The sequence below is a fragment of the Lactuca sativa genome, chromosome 5, assembly GCF_002870075.4.
Source record: "Lactuca sativa cultivar Salinas chromosome 5, Lsat_Salinas_v11, whole genome shotgun sequence".
Lineage (NCBI taxonomy): Eukaryota > Viridiplantae > Streptophyta > Magnoliopsida > Asterales > Asteraceae > Lactuca > Lactuca sativa.
In genome coordinates, this window is record NC_056627.2 from 275,513,549 (window position 1) to 275,526,647 (window position 13,099).

General features: G+C 32.4%; 1 long non-coding RNA gene and 1 pseudogene across 1 annotated transcript; one reads left to right on the forward strand and one right to left on the reverse strand.

Annotated features, from left to right (window-relative positions):
* Window positions 1-9,242: 9,242 nt before the first annotated feature.
* Window positions 9,243-9,951, reverse strand: LOC111898540 (pathogenesis-related protein PR-1 type-like; annotated as a pseudogene).
* Window positions 9,952-10,262: 311 nt separating this feature from the next.
* LOC111898544 (uncharacterized) lies at window positions 10,263-12,979 on the forward strand. The gene is made up of 2 exons (XR_002852613.3): window positions 10,263-11,225; window positions 12,784-12,979. It is a non-coding gene; the product is annotated as an uncharacterized LOC111898544 (long non-coding RNA).
* Window positions 12,980-13,099: the final 120 nt, after the last annotated feature.

The window sequence follows — 13,099 nt, forward strand, 5'->3', positions numbered from 1 at the left end:
TCATATTTTGTTTGGGAACAAATTACGCAACTGTTTTCTTTAAATTGTTACTCTGATTTTAAAACAAAGCATAAACAAATCGGTCTTTTCTGGCCGTGAAATTGGTGATGTCATATTACACTTGTCATAATTTTAAATGGGTAGGAAGATATGTAGGAAGGAAAGTAGGAGGATATTTAATTTCTCAAATTTTAATGGTGCTTTATTTTATGTTTTCGATTTTGGAATAAATTAAGCAACAATAGTTTGTTATCTCTATTACTTATATTTATTTAAACTCATATAGATGTGTAATTTTACTGTGCTCCATCGCTTCTCGTTCTGGTCATCAGTAAGTCACCAAAATCCATTCCGATTTCTTCTTCTCCATTTCTTAAATCTAGGTGTTTCCTGATTTAATTTCTTCAATAATTAGGTCAATCTCATAGTTTCCCCATCGCTACAGGGTTTCCCTCTTCAGTTTTGTTGCTGTTATATTTATCGTAAATTTACTTGAAGGTAAGTAACAAAGCTCTTCTTAAACAATTTATTAGTTACATATTTTGACTTTAATTTTAATATGTGGAATTTGAAGTTTTCGCGGGCTTCTTATGTGCATTAATTATTCAATCTATTTTAATTTGATATAATATCGAACGTAGTCCTATAAAGGAACAAGTGAAAATATGACGATCTCTCTTTTAGCGGAAAAATTAGTTCCAGGTCACCAAAATGATTCAAAGAAGTCTGATTTTTTGGCTGATAATGATTCTGCTCCTCCTAGGTAACATCACATTCATTTTAGTGTTATATAATGTGATAAGTATAAATGTTTCATGACTTATTCCCCAATTTGTTAATAAAAGTTTTTTTTTTCTCTTTTTTCCCATCATTGCCTCCAAACATGACTTGTTTGTATAATGTGTATTTCTCATTCATATATATTTGGTTGATGCATCATATAAGAGTGTGGAATAACCTGTTACAAGTTCGGGAGTGGGGACTATTATACATGCATTAGTAAAGATCGCATCTTTTAATAGTATTATGCATTCATCTTTCTCACTTCTTGACTATTGGTTACTCTTACCAATGATAGCGAATGTAGTCTAAAAAAATCCAATTATTTAAGCTTAAACTTAGGTAGGGAGGTCATACATCCGTTATGGTCGTTAGAGAGTGTTTGAGCTGCAAAGTCGATGATTATTATTACTACCAAATATGAAAACTAATTATACATGCAAATAATAAACTCCATAACTATTAGGGGTAGATTTGTCTAAAATGAGGGATATTTGTCTATGATACAAGCCGAGATAAGTTATTTCTTCAAATTTTCATGATTTTAGTGTTTCTTTCATGATTTCAAACTTTTCTTCCTGAGCGGACCAGCTATCTGATACTAAAGTAAGTCCTATTTTTAATGATTTTTGGTTTCGTTTAGAAAGTTCCTCAAAGAAAATGGGCAAAAAAGGAAAGATGCTATGGTGCTTTTAAGGTGCAAGAAAGGAAAGAGGATCCAAAAGAAGAGGTTATTAGTTTTAATTTTGAGTTTTGGATGAATAATGATGAAAAATAATAAAAGATGGATTATTGGGAGAAGTAATAAAAGTAAAAGGAATTTTTGGTATAGGGTACCATTTAAAATCATGAATTGTCCGAATTTTATTTATATAAGAAGAATGCAGGGTTAAAAAGGAATGGTACTTTTGGTATTTTACGAAAAATGGGTATCGATAAAATGTTTGGTACTTTGAGTGCATAAAAATTGAAATACTTGGTTCAAAACTAAAGGGCATTAAATTTGAATATTGAATAGTAGTGATAGGAGCAAATGGTGGGTTAAAAAGAAAAGAAATTGGTATTTTGGTCATTTTTTTACCCGTTTTGTAGATTTTATAAGGATTGAAGCTGGAAAAAAATATGGATTTCTTGCATCAATATTTTATATACTTCAAATTAAAATGGTTTTGTATATTTGTTGTTTTTGCACATTGCAATAATAGATGTTCTTGCAAACACTTTTGGTGTTTTTGTTTATTTAGTCCCTTGAGGACTTGTAGTGTGAGAGGATAAGCTTCTTTTTCAATATTTATTAATTATTTAATACAATATTATCGGAAATGTTTTGAATGCAATAAGGTAACAAATTGTGAAATGTCGATTTATCTTTATTTGTGATAATTGTTGATATTATTGATGCAACTTCCCTTCATATTTAATGGGTTTTTGAAAATTTTGATGCATATCTATAATGTTATTTTTTTTTGTGAGAGTTATTGAAATTTTGATGCAAACCTAAAACTTCTTCTTGTTATTCTGTAGAGATATTTATTTGGGTGTTGGAGTTATTAATTTTGGCATAATGCTGCAAATTCTAGACAATGGGTGATGATCTTAAATTTAAAATCTGACAAGGATATGCAGTGGGCATATTAAGTTTTTGGAATATGACAAGTTTTATTAACTTAAACATATTTGTTCATAATATGTTTATATTAAAATAATAGGCAAATACCATCTTATATTAATCCGCTCAAATTGTTATACTTCAAACATATACCTATATTGTTGAAGATTGATTCCACTAATAACAAAGAACAATAAAACATTTTTAAGTATCCCTTTGATTAACCTTTGATATATAAAAACTATATAGTTTTTTTATACATGCATCATATGAAATAACAAAAGAATGTACTTTTAATACTTAAAAAGAATTAAAGTGTAACATAATTTATTTACATTTAAAATGTCCAGACATGTAATTATCAACGATTGTAGTTTATGATTTTTTAAAATAATTTATAGATTTTGTTGATCTATATATTATTGCGTTTTTTATATTTTTTTTATTTAAAATAGATAATTTTTTCTATCTATCTTCTAACTCACTAGATAAATGCAAATGACAAAATTGACTATCTATGGGTTTTGAGGAATGGAGATTTATTTTTTGGAGGAGATTTCAAAAATGGGTTAGGGTTTGATTTTGTTTACGTGGGGTCTTATAATTTTTATTTTTAAAAGCGAAGGCTTTAGTTATATGTAATAATAAAGAATAATATGTGTTTGATAAAGAGGAGAAATCTTAATTTATATAAGGGTTTAACTCTTAGGGTAATGTGTATGAACTATGAATTGCCCTCAAATTTTGCAAATGTATTATTAATTATAATGCTTATTAACTTTTAAAAATGTTTTAGGTTGTTACCATGTTGTACACGGGTTATAACTTAATAATGTATATAGAAAAACAAAATTTTATAAAATATATAGAAAAACAAAGTTGTAAGGTGAATATATATATATATATATATATATATATATATATATATATATATATATATATATATATATATATATATATATATATATATATATATATATAAGCCATCACGGTTATGCACAGTGAAGTTTGTTTGTTTTAGGCTATTGGATGTGGACAACACGTTATTACATGTTATCACACCCAAAGTGTCTACCTCATCATCCTAGTCGTACTTTTGGTGTTATAACAACCAAAGTGGAAATGACAATACCAAATAACACATGATAACATCTATCATTTTCTATTTTACTTGATGTTTTTAATTTCTATTTTTCTATTTTGTTTTATTTTTTTAATTTATGTCATAATAATTTTTAAAAAACATATAAATTAAATAAAACATAATTAAAATAAATACTTAATTAAAAACGACACTACAATGAAAAAAATAAAAAAGACATTACAACGAAAAAAACATTGACCGAATAAAAAAACATTACAACGGGAAAAAAACACTAATCTTCGTCTAAATATTTCCGTTCGAATCTTCTCCTTCAATTTTCGGAGCACCTCCAACCGTCTCGATGGCATATTCTTTTCGCTTGTTTAAAGAATTGTCGAATCTTTCACAATGAGATCTTCCTCGACTTTACGACGAAAGAACTTCAAATGCTCCCATTGAAACTCATATCTTTTATGCGTGATTTCGTTGTGATCATCAAAATTTTGTTTCATTTCGGCTTACTCTCGACGTCTACTTTCGCCTTCCTCCGCGTATCATTGAGCACGCCTCGCTTTGTCGTGGCCTATCGGTCGTCGAGGCGGGGAGATCTTTTCAAAGTCGTTCAAGTCATCCGGTATCTCATTCGTGTCCGCATTGAGGTCGATGTTCGTACGTGTGTCCGACACGTCAACCGAACCCGATCTGTGAGACCTCTTCGATTGTTGTTTCGTAAATGTGTCCGTTTTATTCCACTTTGGGTCTTCCTTGACAATCTCCCAAATCTTTCCGTGCTCGAAAACGTGAACAGTCTCGACGTGATATTGGTCCCTCGTCGCTCTATAAACATCAAAATCGGTCGCATCAATTTGCTTGTGTGAGGAAAGTTTGTTGTAGACAGAATTGAACTTGTGCACTTCTTGCTTATTTGTGTCCATTTGCCACTCAACATGTCCTGATTGCGATACTTTTCATCCTTCTTCAAAATGGTCCGAAATTTCCAGATCACGACTTCCCAAAAAGCAACTTTTCTCATATCGTTTCCTTGTGTTGGTTTTTTTGATGTCCCGCACCAAGACACCGCCAACGCGTATTCCTCCTCCGTAGTCCACCATGTTGGAGGTTCGTCTTCCGATTGCTCCACCGCAACCGCTTTCCCTTTCCTTCGTTCTCTCCCGGTCCATTTTTTTCGGCTCCCCCTCCCCCCCCCCTCCGCTTGTGTCTCAAGTACCGTTTCTTGGGTGGGTGGTGGTTGTGTGGTATTTTGTTGCATTTTTAGCGAATGGGTTGAAAAGGTTTTGTGGAAGGGTTGTAGAGAATTATGGTGGGGTGAGGCGGGATTGAAAAAGTTGCCTTGAGTGTTGAGGATGTTCGCGTACAATTCGTATTGTGCAAAACTGTAACATCCCGTTATCTTCTTCTTGTAAAGTCAACCCTAGTCAATCAAAGCCAAACTTGGGTCAACTAAAGTCAACTTAAATCTTATTCTATCTTAAATGGGTTAGATTAGTATTTTATAAGTGTTTACACCATGTATTCAAGGTGTTATATGTTTAAGAGGTGAAAACTTGGAGTCCGAAGACCATTCTTTCTTTCCCTTCGGACAGTAGCATCGCAACCGAGAACAAGCATTGACTTCGGCAGTGAACGAGGACCGCAAACCCTCCGTGAATGCCTTCGCTGGCCGCAAACTCGCTTCTTGGCCACCATCGCCTTCGGACCGCAAACGAGGTTCACGACCGTGAACCCTTCAGACCGTGAACCCTCGCCCATATATATGAGAGTTAGCCATTTTCTCCTCATTTCTCACCTCCCATCCGAGAACTTCCCCAAATTCTCTCAAGTATCATCAACCAAGAACAACCTCTATCCTCAAGAACATGCTAAATTCATCCTTTCTCATCATATTCAAGTGAAAATCACTAGTTCTTCCTAAGATCTAACAGGTATCATTCTTGATCTTGTTATCATTTCAATAACATCCTTCAATCTTCTTATATTGGGCTGAAATCCATGAATTTCACTCGTTTTCACGAAGAACACCCATCTAAAAATATTTGAATCTTCTTAGGAACTTGCTTAGGATCATCAAGTGCTCTTCATTCATCAAGAACTCATAGCAGTGAACCCTTCATCTGGGCTGTGAACACTTCAAGTGTTCTTGGAATGTGAACCCTTCTTGTGTGGTCGTGAACATCTTTCAGCCCCTCATTTTCGGTTCTAACACTTTATTGTAAGTGTTTCCTAGTTCCTAAGGATGTTTCCTTTACATATTAACTGTTATAGGCCCTAATATCAATCATATATATGTTAATATATACTAAATAGGATCCATTTATGCTCGAGACTTCACTTGACATACCAAGCATCCTATATCAAATCATCATTTGAATCACCCTCTAAAAGGTGAGTTCATACCCCCGTATTTTCATAGTTTTTACAGTTTTAAAGGATGGGGGGGGGGGGGGGGGGGGAGGGGAATACAGGTCTAACACAAGGATTTTGTGTTACAAACAAATGGTTTCAAAATATCTCACCAAAATGGATTTCAATTGTCATCAAATCAAATGGTTTTAAATTGTGTTAAAATGACATTAAGTCACCAAAAATATTTCAAAATGTTAAATTCTTTAAATGATTTTATAAACTTATATTTTCCCCAAAAATCATATATATATATATATATATATATATATATATATATATATATATATATACCCTTTGTAACATGTCGTTTTCCTTGTTTGGATGTGGGCTTATAGTATCGGTTATTTGTCTGAATGCCGTTTAAATTTTAGTTATATATATATATATATATATATATATATATTTGTATATGTATATAAATATAATAGTTATTTCATTCTGTTTGAATACCCTTTGTAACATGTCGAGCAAGGGGTTACATTCATGTACAGTTAGTATCAATTCAGAAAGCACATATAAATTATGATAGGTATAATTTATGATTCAAAGAACCTTAATTCACGATTCAAGTATACTAGAGTACACCATTTTACAAGAACAAGGGTTTGATTCAAAACTAATTTAGGAGCATACTATCAATCATTTATTTCAGAATTATTGGGTTTTCACTTCTATTATACATGTAATGTCTATATGCTTTTTATGAGTCAATAGATTCAGGTTGTTTATTCATTTAAACAATATAGTTAAAGTCCTGACATTATAACCAGAATCTCCAGTTGGGGATCGAAACAAGTGTGTATAGATCTATATTGAGATTGACAACCTCGCACTCAGACTGCTAGCTACAGCCGGGAATACACGCCTACGAGTGACAGTTGTTATCAACAGTTTTGCCGCCTTCAAAACATTGTTTCAGGCCATCTAGTCTCAGTATGGTTATAATAACTCATTAAAAAGATATTAACAAAATACGGTTAGTGTATAATTAACTAAACATGAGTACATTTTCAAAGTCCTAGTTTACTAAAATATAGTTTATAGTATTACATCTCAGTTTACAATAACAACTGGTGAAGCCAGACACTCTCACTTTACAGGTTTTACAAAGGAATACTAATACATAACATTGTTTACTTATATTCTCAGGGAATGAGTAGATAGGTACTCCCTGAGCTTTTGAGAAGATGGAGTTGTTTTGAGTCATGTCTTCTATCTTTTTGTTATAACTATTTTTGGTGTCAATATACAATGACTGAACACATGTAAAAACTTTTGGTGTCAATATACAATGACTGAACACAGAAAAGATTCCTAGACAGTTTTGTTTAAAGATGGTCCATATGTTTAAATAATATACTCTTTGGGTTTGAAACTTTGGCTACAATACTTTCGTATGTTAGCAGGTTTGGTCCATGTGTAGAATATAAATTAAAAGTCTATCTTTGTAATTTACAAAAAGGTCTTTGTGTAGAATATTTTTACAGCAAATAATCAGCATGTTTAAAAATGGTTTATGAATAGTATAGTTTTAGAGTTCAGACTTTGGCTACAATATTTTCCTATATTGGCAGGTTTTGTTATTGTGTTGAAAATATTAGTCGTCCTTATAATTTATAGAAAATGTCTCTGTGTAGATTTTTTTTGATAAAAATGTTCCATGTGTTCAAATAGTATACTCTTTGGGTTTGAGACTTTGACCATAAAACTTTCATATGCCGACAGGTTTAGTCCCTTTGTATAAAATAAATTAATAAATTGTCCTTATAAATTACAAACAAAGTCCCTACTTAATAGGAATTATTGAGCCCCCCGAAAATGGACACAACTTTATGAGTTTAGCAAAGACAATTGGAAATTACCGGTACGATCCCATGAAGCAAGGAGTGGGAAATTTCTAGTTAGAAAATAATTATTAAAAATATGGAGTAAATTTGTAAAACAAACTAAAAGTTGGAAAATGAAACATAAATGGAGCTAGGGTGTGGATGGGTATATGTAGGATTTGTTGATCCATTTAAAAAGGCCTCGGGGATCACATTGTAACATCCTGTTTCGAGAAATTTCTTATTTCGGTATTGTAGAAAATAAATGGATAAAGTAAAGGCCTTGTGATTCAAGGGAATGAAGTTTACACCTTATTTGATGATGATAATGTTGGATAAGTGATTAAAGTCTTGGTTTGTGTTTTAGAGTGAAAGGGTAAAATGGGAAAAGCGATTAAAGTTTAAGCCCGCCCACAAATCATCTAGGAAGGATATCTAGAAACCCTTTGGTGCTCTAAAGAGACGTTGGTAGATACTCTCAATACTACCACGATCATTTGAGTGAAAAAGAATAAGTAACTTGATGTACGCATCCATCATATTGCATAATTATACAAGATGAGGGGAAGACGATTTGTCGCTATAATGAAAATGAAAATTTACCAAATGTTGAAGGAGTAGATATTGGTACGCCGATGTACATGACGAACAAAGAGGAAGTATTACAACCGAGTTGGACACCACAACCTTTGCATTGTTTTGGTGGAACACATCTTCAATGCTAAAGTGAATCCCGTTGTCGACAATTTTGAAGAAGATTTCGACAATACAGACGACGAATTAGACATTTTTGTAGATGATTCGGGCGAGGATTATGATGACATGGAGAGCGACGATGATTAGACGTCACATACAATTCTACTATGTTTCGATTATGTTTTTTTATTTATGTTTTTAATTTCATATGTATTTTTTTAATTAGTGAAGTACTTTTCTTGTATTAACTTTATATAATTAAATTTTATTAAATTATGTTTTATTCAATTTAAAAATAATAATAATAATAATAAAGGTGTGGTATGACATCTATTAGTTTTGTGAAGTGTTGGGAAAATGATATGACAATGACGTGCATGAATGTTTCAAAGGCATTTATTATTTTAGTATAGCCAGAATCTTTTACTCTCTATGAAGCCCATTTTTGTGTTATCCAAGGCCGAAATTAAATACGTCATAATAGGCAGGCGTGAAAAGAGCATTCCGGACCTTCAGATTTTCATGTGTATTGATCAAAAGGGGTGTAACTTGTAAGCATAAAGTGTAGTCCTACTGACATCTATGAAAAAATAAAATTACACGCACAACGACACAACCATTTGAGGTTTTATTGTTTATTTACCAATTACCATAATGTATATACCTATCTATATATTGGGTAATTACGACCAAACGACAACGAAAAAGAATGGAAGAATATATATATATATATATATATATATATATATATTTCTTATAACCATCTAATTATTACAATTATTTGGAAAAAAATGTGATTATTTACAATTATTTAATCAGTCACTTAAAAAACTTTATTTTAAGTGTAATTTATTTAATCAAGCATTTGAAAGTTATAATTCATGTGAATGCGTATTATTCCATATATGCAACTTAAGCAAGGTTTTTCCCCAACATAGTTGCAACTTAAGCAAGGTCTTTCCCCAATATAGTTGCCGGGAGGATAATAGTTACATGTCACGAACCATGCACCATTATTGCATTGAACTCTTGCACAACCAAGGTGAACCGAATTGTTCCAAATTACTTGAGTATAATGGCCACACACCTTTTCTGGAGCACAAGTGTTCAAATTAAAATCGTAATCTGTCTTCTCACCAACCCACAGGTTCACAGCATCTACACCGGTGAAGTCAAACCCTGACCCAGAGGCAAGATTCTCGCACCAACTGACAGTCACCACGTCTTTGATTGGCATAGTTTTGTGCAAAACTGGCTACACGGCTATCCCATGTCATGGGCCCTACACCAACCAGAGCTCGGGCTTGATTATGAGCATCAACATAGTCTTGTGGCGAGTTTTGGGCTCGGGAAATATTAAGAATTCTCGTGAACATAGCAAGAAGAAGTAATATGTTATTCCAATGGCCCATTTTTTTATTTTGTTTAGTGATACCACAACGACACTTCAAGGTTGTGGTGATGGGAATTTATAGGTAGAATTCTCTAGAATACAGAATTCAAATTGTGACGTTGTATATACATAAAAATATTCTTTTAAAAAAATCATTCTAATTTATCTTTCAATGGACACTTTGTCAAATTCAAAGCTTTTTCGGTCGTTTTGGTGACTTATTTTCCCCACTTTGGAAATTCTCGTGGATGCAAAATGAAGAATAAATCATATGAATTTTGGCACCACACATCTACACTTTATTATATAACCTTTTAGTCTTTTTGTTGACTTATTCTTTTTTCTACACCTTTTAGTCTTTTTGTTGACTTATTCTTTTTTCCACACCTTTTAGTCTTTTTTGCTGGCTTATATTTCCATAATATGAAAATTCTTGTGGATACAAATAGATACAAGAACGATCGACGAATACTACCAAATAAGATAAATATGATTTGTTTATTGTTAGATATAATTAAGTAATGAGTTGCATGCTTCATTCTTTGTTATTATAAATGTGTCCGCTTCATCCTTTCAAGAGGAGAAGGATCGGACAAAAGAAGGTGGTGACGACGGCCCGGGTGGATAGGATGGGATTCTGACCTCCACACTTGGACGGAGTGGTGACTTTGAGAGGTAGAGAGATTTTAAGCCTAAGCAGAGATCTTTCTTCAAATTCTTGGTCTCGACGCTCAATAGCCGTAGTTGACTATAGACCTTCACGAGTTACTTGTCATCACCCGGAAATCACAAATCTTTACCAAGTGCCAGAGATTGGTTTGGAACTTTCTTGAAGCATCAAGCCTGGCATCCCAAAGCCAGCGTAGTCCAGGCGAACTCAATAATCCGATTTTCAAAACTGTGTAAAATGACTATAATGTCTTCTTCAATTTATCTTTCATTTATTTTTGACATTTCTAACTATTATTAACTACAAATTGCCCGGTCCCCGCGGAAGTTGGGGGGGGGGGGGGGGGGGGGATATTTTTCATTATGTAAAGTATCGGTAGAAGGATTGTTATGTAATTAAATAAGTGTCGGTAGAATAATTATTAAGTGTAGGTTGATGTAACATAAAGTGTATAACCCTCAATAGTCTAGGAGGCTATAATGTAAATATATATGTGTCATATTGCAATCAAACGATTGCAACAGTAATTGTAACCGGCTCTCTTGAGCCTATAAATAGGGCCTTTGCCCAAATGAAATAAACAAGCTAAGTTTGAGTGTTTAAGACTTGAGTTGATCTCAATTGTCTTCTCTGTTGAAATAGTTGTTCTATTTTTGAATAGCAGAGTTCTATCCAAACTATCCATATAATCATCTAATCATTCAACACAATCCATCATCAATATAATCCAACGCATCATTCAGGTATAATCTTCCTTTAATTTTTATTAATTCCGTCATGTTGTTAGATTTATCAAAGCAATTAATCCGTCATCATGTTATATTAAATTTGAGGAGAGGAATAGTGTTCAGTTTTATAGAACAATGGATTTATTTATTTGTGGGGAGACCACATTTTCCGACCTACATATGTCTAGGGACAAAACCTGCTAACATGCCAACTCTACATTCGACAATCCTTTCAATAAACAAAACTAATCCTCCCTCGTTGGAACTACTGGAGCACTTGATGTAACATGAAAATGGACTTGGAATGTTTTGATATTAAAAAGAAAACTGAAAAGTTCAACGTAAATGACTTGAAAAATCTTTTTTTTTTATTTTATTATTATTATTTTTTTTAATTCTGCTCATTATATATAATGAGAATACATTGGTCTTTTAATATATGTCTTGTTGACTTACATTGATTTTGGGTTGGAAATGTTGAGAAAGTCGAATGTGTGTGGTTACAATTTGACACATGTACCCTTTGTAATGGTCATATTCTTTACTCGCACGATGTCTCATTCTTGTAAAAGCAAATTTTCCATAATCGACAAGGAGAAATCAATATGAAGAAATGAGCAAACCTTAATGGTCTGTTAAGGTGTATACAAGTCAAATATCATTACCAAACATTGTCCCTTGTTACAAGGAACATGACTCAACTACACAAGCTTTCTATGTCTATTTTCAATGATAAGAATGGAAATGACATTAACATCTTTTGCATAAACAATAGATGAATAGCGAGTCTATGACTATGTTTGTCATGTCGCAGTTAGCTTATTTTTCAAGTTTTTTTAGGCTGTCATGTTTGGCAAGCCAAAAAGATAGAACTTTTATGCTAGATTTTTAAAAAAGCTACTTAGACTAGACTAGCGTTTCAACAAACTTTTTTTTTTTTTTTTTTTTAAATTCTCTCAAATCTACCCTTTATTAATTTTAATATTGAATCATTCTTTTACAATCCTTTCCTATCCTAATTGCTAAAAAGAGAAGACAAGTAGAAGGAAATGAAGAAATGTATACCTAATAAGCCTTCTTCTGCAATGAATTCTAAGGGGGTGTTTGGCTTAGCTTTTCAAACCCCAAAAGTCATTTTTGGAAAAGTTATAAAAAGTTTCCTGACTTTTCCAAAAAGTTCCTTTTCTTATGTAAAAACTTCAAAAGTAACTTTTAAAACTAGTTTGCCAAACATCTTTTGCTTTTTTTTCTTTTCCAAAAAGAACTTTTGGCTGTGAAAAGTTAAGCCAAACACCCCCTAAATCACAACAATATGACACGCTCTCTCAGAATCTAAGTTTACGCACACATTAAAACCCCAAATTCAAAATTGAAATCGTCAGTTATACTTGGTGATTGATTTCCACACTAAATCAAAGTGTGATAGCTGAAACCAGAGTAATTCTATTCAAAATCCAAGATTACGCACACATTAATATCATAGAATAAAATCAATGCTAACCACAAAAGTTTCAAGAAGGGAAAAAATAGTGTTAACAAATAAGCAAGTGTGAAGAGAAACAAATTTTTGCAGGAGATTTGGAGAGCGGAAAGGATTAGGGAAGGAGAAATTGTGGTTGGAGTTCGACAAAATTAGGTTTTGTGGATGCAAAGTTTGGATATAGAAGGTTTCCTAAACCAAAACCAGAAGAATTCTGTTAATTGATTCTTTTGTTTCCATTAATTTTGTTTAGAGAAAAGGATAGCAATACATGAAGGTTAGTATGTTTTGGAAGTGGCATTGTTTATTGGATCCCCAAAAATTTGTAAGCCAAAAAACAGTTGTCCATTAAAAATTTGTAATTAAACAGAAAAGAAAAAAAGAATTATGAAAAATTTAAACGGTTGCG